Consider the following 7113-nt stretch of genomic DNA (forward strand, 5'->3'; position numbering starts at 1 on the left):
GGCTGCGTTCCTTCCTGGCCGGAGGTGGGTGCTCACGGCGGGGACAGGGTGGCGGGCAGGTAGGTGCCAGGCAGCGATGACATTCCTGGGCTCCGGCTGCTTCATTGTTAGACTGGATGTTTACCCTTACTTCCCGTGACCTTTCTAATAATAATCACTTGGCTAGTGACAGCTATGTCTTGGGGTCTTGGGCTGTCGCAGAGGGACTGGAGACGTGGGGAGGATGAACCAAGCACCTGTTCTAGGATTGGATTGCTGGAAAAGAAAGGAATCCTGTCAAGAAACATGCTGGGCACTCCGTTCTTTTATCAAGGCCTTAGGTAAGTGTAGAAACTGGATTTTGCTGTTTGCTTAGAGGAAAACAAATATTGGAGACCAGCTTTTTAAAGATGATTGGGAAATTGTGCAAAATTATCTACAACCAGAAATACTTCCAGTGATTCTAGTAAAATGTGCCACATCTGCCTGACAAGCCCTAGTATTGATGTTACTGTGCGGCCAGAAGACCCACATTTTCTCAAAGAAATTTCCATTGCTTACCCTTAAAGACATGTGCCAATCTCTACTGCCTATAATTGCTTGAATGAGCTGTCATCACTTAATTATTTAAGCTTGGGAATTTTTTAAAAACCCACATTATGAGGACTTGTAGAAATATAGTATCTGTAGACTCCAGGAGTATTAAGAATTTAATTATTTTCTCCTTTTACTAACAAAAAGAACATTTGTTTATTCATGCTGGGAATACCTGAGTGACAGCTATGTGCCTGCTTTTTGTTTGGAATACATCAGGGAATTTTAACACAAAGATCTGTGGCCTCCTGGAGTTTACACTGTTTCTGGAACTTTGGAGAGAAAGACAATTAAATAAAGTAACTTGTACAGAGTGTTAGAAGCATGCTAAGGGGCGAAGTAAAAAGCAGTGTTTGGAGTATTAAGTAATGTGTGTGAGTCTGTGTCATTGAAAGGTTGAGATGAGCAAACTTTTTTTCCTGGTACTGGGGGTTGAAACCAGGCCTTCACTATGAGCTGCATCCTCAGCCCTTACTTTTATTTTTTATTTTGAGATAAGATCTTGCTCATTCTCTGAGTTGCCCAAGCTAGGTTTGAATTTGCAATCCTCCTTCCTCAGCCTCCCATGTAGCTGGGATTGAGGCATGCAAGATCATGTCCTGGTTGAGTCAACATTTGAAGGAGTGAAGCCATTTATTTATTTTTCTTTTTATTGAGTTTATTGGTACAATTTAGGTATACAATACAGTTACATTCATTATTGGAATCCTGTACCTTTACATGATAGGTCTTGATTCTCATTTTTTTCCCTTGTCCCTACTCTCCCTTCACCCCCTCCTCCCCTCCCCATTTACAAACACTTTATTTCCATTTTTTCAATTTCTCATATTTTTTCCTCTCCCTTATTACCTTTCCCCTACCCTTCCCACTTTCCCTACACCTTTAGCCCTTTACTTCCTATTTCACATTGTCCATTATATCATTAGGATCCTGTGTGCATTATAGTTTTTCACATCAGAGAAACTATTTGGTATTTCAGTTAAAGAAATCTTTGGATGAACATTAAAAATAGGGAATCCTAAAATAAAACTAAAAAGGAAAGTAAAAGAGAAAAGGCAATGATGTAAGATTAAAATAATCCTTAATTCTGAAGATGAAAATGATCCCTGAACATAAAAACTCATAATTAATATTAAGGGCAGTTCTCATATGGTGAGTAGTACAGATTCACATATTTCCAAGTTTTTTTTTTTTTGTTTGGTACCAGGGATTGAACTCTGGTCCTTGCACTTGCAAGGCAGGTCACCAAACTACTGAGCTAAATCCCCAGCCCGGAGTGAAGCCATTTTACACATTGATGTCTAAGGAGGTGTGTCTCATGTGGAGGGCCAAGCTAAAGTGAAGACTCCAAAGCCAGAGAGGGCCTGGTCTGCTCAAAGAATGCTGCAAGGTCAATGGCTGACAGGGGAAGGAAGTTAGGTCAGGGCCAGGGACAGGGCAGAAAAATGAGAGTTGGCAAGTCCTAAAGATTGCAGCTTCAGCTGGGCGTGGTGGCGCATGCCTGTAGTCCCAGCACTTGGGAGGCTGAAGCAGGAGGATCACTGTGAGTTTGAGTCCATCCTGGTCTACATAGTGAGTTCCAGGTCAGTGTCAACTACATAGTGAGACCCTTTCTCAAATAAAAAACAAAAAACCCCAAACAGATTGCAGGCCCCCCCCCGCCCCCGTACCTGGATCTAACTCATGATCTTGTGCTTGCCAGGCAAGTGCGGTGTCACTAAATTACATCCCATCCCCCTGCTCTTAAAATTTCGGCTTTAGCTTACAGTGAAGGTGGAGTCATTCTAGACTGAGTAGAAAAGTGAGGCAATATGATATGACATAGCTGCTCCATTGAGAGTAAATGTAGGGACCAGACATAGTGATGCACTCCTGTAATCCCAGCACTTGGGAGGCTGAGGCAGGAGGATCGCTATGAGTTCGAGACCAGCCTGGGCTACACAGTGAGTTCCAGGTCAGTCTCAACTACATAGTGAGACCCTGTCTCAAAACACGCACGCGCACACACACACACACACACACACACACACACACACCCAAAAAAACAAAAAGACAGTAAATTGTAGGGGCAAGTAAGGAAGCAGAGACCACTTTGGAGGTTATTGGAGTAGTTCAGATGATAGATTGGTGGTGGCTTGGATCAGGATTATAGTGGTGATAAATTGTAAGCTTATAAACAGAACAAATAACTTTTGGAAGAGTACAGATGGGGTGATGAGAAGTCAGGGATGACTCATTTTGGCTTGAGCAACTACAAAGATGTGGCTGTTGTTGACTGGAGCCTGTCAGCGGAGCATTTTTTGTGTTGGTGGTTGGGAGGAGCCAGTTCAGCTTTGGACATGTTGCATTTTGTGAGGTAGATTGAACACTGAACTGGAGTCTTGAGGGTATGTGGTGAGGATAGCACCTGTACTCCCATAGTGTACTCCTGTAGCTGGTAGTGTGAAGGGGTAAAACCAATTTGAAGAAGTGATGACTGTTTATCTATAAAGTTCAACATTTGCATACCATTTGACCTAGCAGTTCCTAAGTACAAACTGTATTTCTGTTCATGGCTGCCATATCATGATAGCCTCAAGCTAGAAGCAGTGTTCTCTGGGAGATATACCTAAATGATGGCATAATCATAAAGAAATACTCTGAGGCGCTGAAAATGGATAAATTCCTGTCACACTCAACAATTTGGATGAATCTCCCTGTGTAGAGCCCGACCAGCCTCGAACTCTCAGTCCTGTCTCAGCTTCCTGAATGCAAAGATTACAGGCATATGCCTCCATACTTGACGTCACAAGCATAGTATTGAGCAGAAGCAGCCAGGCACAAACAAGCATACTGTGATTAGATATAGTAATAAAGTTCAAAAACAATTGAAATGAAATCCGTGGTATTAAAGTCAGAATAGTAATTGGTTATCTCTGAGAAGGAAAGGTAGACAGCAATTTGGGGAGTATCAGAAAGGGACTTACTTTTTCCTTTTCCTTTGGTGCCAGGGATCAAACTCAGGAACTTGCACTTGCAAGGCAGGTGTGGCACCACTGAGCTAAATCCCTGGCCCCTAGGAAGGGACTTTTAACGGCAAGTAGCACTGCATTTATGATTTGGGTCATCCTTACATGAGTGTGTTTCGTAGTGCTTTATTTTATATTTATAAATAAATATATTTTATTTATTTTTGTAGCACTTTTATTATTTATTTTTGGTACAGGGATCGACCTTGTGCTTTCAAGGCAGGCATGGTACCACTGAACTACATCCCTGGCCCTGCAGTGATTTATTAAATGGCATACTTATGGTTTGTGTACTTTTCTGTTTTTTTAAAAAAAAATTTATCTTTTTATTCCATGGCAGTTCATGATGATCACATCCATCATGGGCGATTGTTCCATGTATAGAACACATCTCAATTCTTTTTCCTCCCCTTCCCCCACGTCTTTCCCAATCCCTTCATCTCTCGGTCCCTTCCCTTTTGCAAAGGATCTCCCTATTTCCTATTATCTAGCTTTATTTTGCTCTTTATTTATATTTTGGACTTCTCACGTAAAAGATATTTAAGCTTGTGTGTCTGATTTATTTCACTCAACATTATGGTCTCAAGGTGCATCCATTTTCCTGTAAATGACTGAAATTTATCCCTCTTTATGGCAGAGTAGTACTCCATTATGTATAAATACCACATTTTCTTTTTCTTTTTTTTGGTGGGGGTACTGGGGCTTGAACTCGGGCCCTTGCACTTGCAAGGCAGGAGACCGAACCACTGAGCTAAATCCCCAGCCCTAAATGGAAACAGAGCTTTTTATTTTTTTTGGTACTGGGGATTAAACTCAGGACCTTGATCCTTGCAAGGCAGGCAACAGAACTACTGAGCTAAATTCCTGGCTCAATACCACATTTTCTTCAGTCATCTATTGATGGATATATGGGCTGCTTCCAAGATTTAGCTATTATGAATTGTGCTGCTATAAACATGAGTGTGCATGTATCAGTGTAATATCTTTAAGTGTTTTAGGAAGATACCTAGAAAAGGTATAGCTGGGATGAATGGTATTTCTAGTTTTAGTTCTTTGGGCAATCTCCATGATGATCTCCATAGTGGTTGTGCTAGTTTATATTCCCACCCACAATGTAGATGACCCCCACCCCCGCTGCAGCATCACCAGGATTTGGTTATTATATTATTTGATTTTTTTTTTTTTTTTTTTTGGTTTTTGGTACCAGGGTCTCGCACATTGTAGGCAAGCCCTGTACTACTGAGCCCCACTCTTAACCATGTTCAACTTTATAAGAAACTGTCAAACTATTTTCCAAGTCCTTGTTCTGTATCCCCACTGCCTTCTCGGCACTTGGCATTTGTGAGAGTGTGTATGCGGGCATGCGTTCCATTTTAACAGGTGTTTGGTGGGATCTAATTGTGGTTTTAGTTCACATTTTCCTAAAGAGAATGATGCTGAGTATCTCCTCCTATGTTTATTGACCATCTGTATTTAAGTGCTGATTCAAAACATTGGGAAGCATGTACAACTTAGAAGTATATATGGTGTATGTACAGGTGTTCCAGGTCCAAGTGACACGACAGAAAACCATTGGGTGGGTTACTCAGTTCCCAGGGCCTCAGTGTCCCCATCCTTGAAAGAGAATAGTAAAAGTACCTACCTTAGAGGGGTGATGTAGTGATTAAACAATAGTTAAAGCCTTGACAGTGTGCGTACAGTTCAATCTCTTAGCCTAGTGCCTGACACAAAATGAACACTTGAGATTTGTGATCTATGATAGTCAGCAATAGCCTTGGACAAATAACTTTTTTTTTTTGGTACCAGGGATTGAACTCAAGTTCTTGTGCTTGCAAGGCAGGCAGCGAAACCACTGAGCCAGATCCCCGGCCCTTGGACAAATAACTTTGATTGCTCAACCTTTTCCTTTCCCTTCCTCCCCTTCATTTGTCTTTTCTCCCTCCTTCCTTCCTTTCCCTTTTCCCTCCTGCCCTCTCTTCCTCAGTCTGCCATTGAGCTACACCTGCAGCCCGGTTGCTCAGCCTTAAAAGGAAGAGAAAAGCTACTTGATCTAACTTGATGTACTGTTTGAATGATTAATTGACCTCTAAAGTGGTGTGAAAGCTGTCAAAGGAAACTAGTTATTGAATGCATTCTGAATAATTTCATTATATAGTTTATACATGACAAGATGGCAATATAACAAAAATTTGAAAACAAATGCAAGTTGTTTTTGGCTCATCCTTATTTGGATAGCCATGACTTATTTCCATTAGTTCAGATAAAGAATAATTGATAAGCCACAAAAATTGATAAGGCTGGGGTTACCATGCCTGTAATCATAGCTACTAAAGAAGCTAAAGCAGGCGGATTCAAGTTTAAGGCCAGCCTGGACAATTTAGCAAGACCCTGTCTGAAAAAAAAAAAAGCAAACCAAATTTATATAGGTATAATAATTGAGCACAAATATATGTTTAGTATATTTAATTTCTGATATCTCAAAATATGCATTTTTTTGTGGTAGTAGGGATTGAACCCAGGATCTTTGCACTAAGTTATTTCCTCCCTTTTTATTTTTTATTTTTTTCCAGCTTTAATTGAGTTTATTGGTACATTTTAGGTATACAGTACAGTTACATTCATTGTTGGGATCTTGTACCTCTACATGACAGGTCTTGGTTCTCATTTTTAACCCTTGTCCCTGTCCTCCCTTCACCCCGTCCTCCCCTCCCCATCTACAACCACTTTATTTCCATCTTTTCATTATCTCACATTTTTTTCTTTTCCCTTATTACCCTTCCCCTACCCATCTTTATTTTTTTATTTTTAAATTTTTTTTTGTTGAGTTTATTGGTACAATCTAGGTATACAATACAGTTACATTCATCATTGGGATTCTGTACCTTTACATAATAGGTCTTGATTCTCATTTTTTCCCCTTGTCCCTACTCTCCCTTCACCCCCTCCTGCCCTCCCCATTTACAAACACTTTATTTCCATTTTTTCAGTTTCTCATATTTTTTCCTCTCCCTTATTACCTTTCCCCCACCCTTCCCACTTTCCCTACACCTTTAGCCCTTTACTTCCTATTTCACATTATTAATTATCTCATTAGGATCCTGTGTACTATTATAGTTTTTCACACCAAAGAAACTATTCGGTATTTCAGTTAACGAAATCTCTGTATGAACATAAAAATAGGGAATCCTAAAATAAAACTAAAAAGGAAAGTAAAAGAGTAAAGGCAATGATGTAACATTAAAATAATCCTTAATTCTGGGGATGAAAATGGTCCCCTAACATAGTTAAATTGGTTCTTGCTTTTATAGTCTTATCTTATTCTTTTTTCATTATTTACAGAATACTTTATTAGTTTCTGTAATCAAACCCACGTAGATATGACCTCACATATTCAATACAGTGCATTACCCCTGTACACATGGAAAAAAAATAAAAAATAAAAATAAAAATAAATTAACATTTCTAAACCAATATGGCTGTTCATTTCTGTACAATGCCAACTCAACACAGTAAATTGGGATGACTTTTTCCA

At 39.9% G+C, this 7113-nt stretch overlaps 1 protein-coding gene across 2 annotated transcripts in view; it reads left to right on the forward strand.

Moving 5' to 3' along the window:
- The first annotated feature begins 6 nt into the window (after positions 1-6).
- The window catches only part of Slc25a16 (solute carrier family 25 member 16), a 40463-nt gene continuing 33356 nt past the window's right edge, over positions 7-7113 (forward strand). Inside the window, exon 1 of one of the 2 annotated variants that reach the window (XM_019204895.2) lies at positions 7-24. The gene's annotated coding sequence lies outside the window, so the exon portion shown is untranslated. Of the gene's footprint in view, positions 25-302; positions 321-7113 lie in introns of those variants that run through there. The other variant, XM_019204894.2, reaches the window with a different exon arrangement.

Source organism: Fukomys damarensis, unplaced genomic scaffold (assembly GCF_012274545.1).
Source record: "Fukomys damarensis isolate Sample0158 unplaced genomic scaffold, DMR_v1.0_HiC HiC_scaffold_20, whole genome shotgun sequence".
NCBI lineage: Eukaryota > Metazoa > Chordata > Mammalia > Rodentia > Bathyergidae > Fukomys > Fukomys damarensis.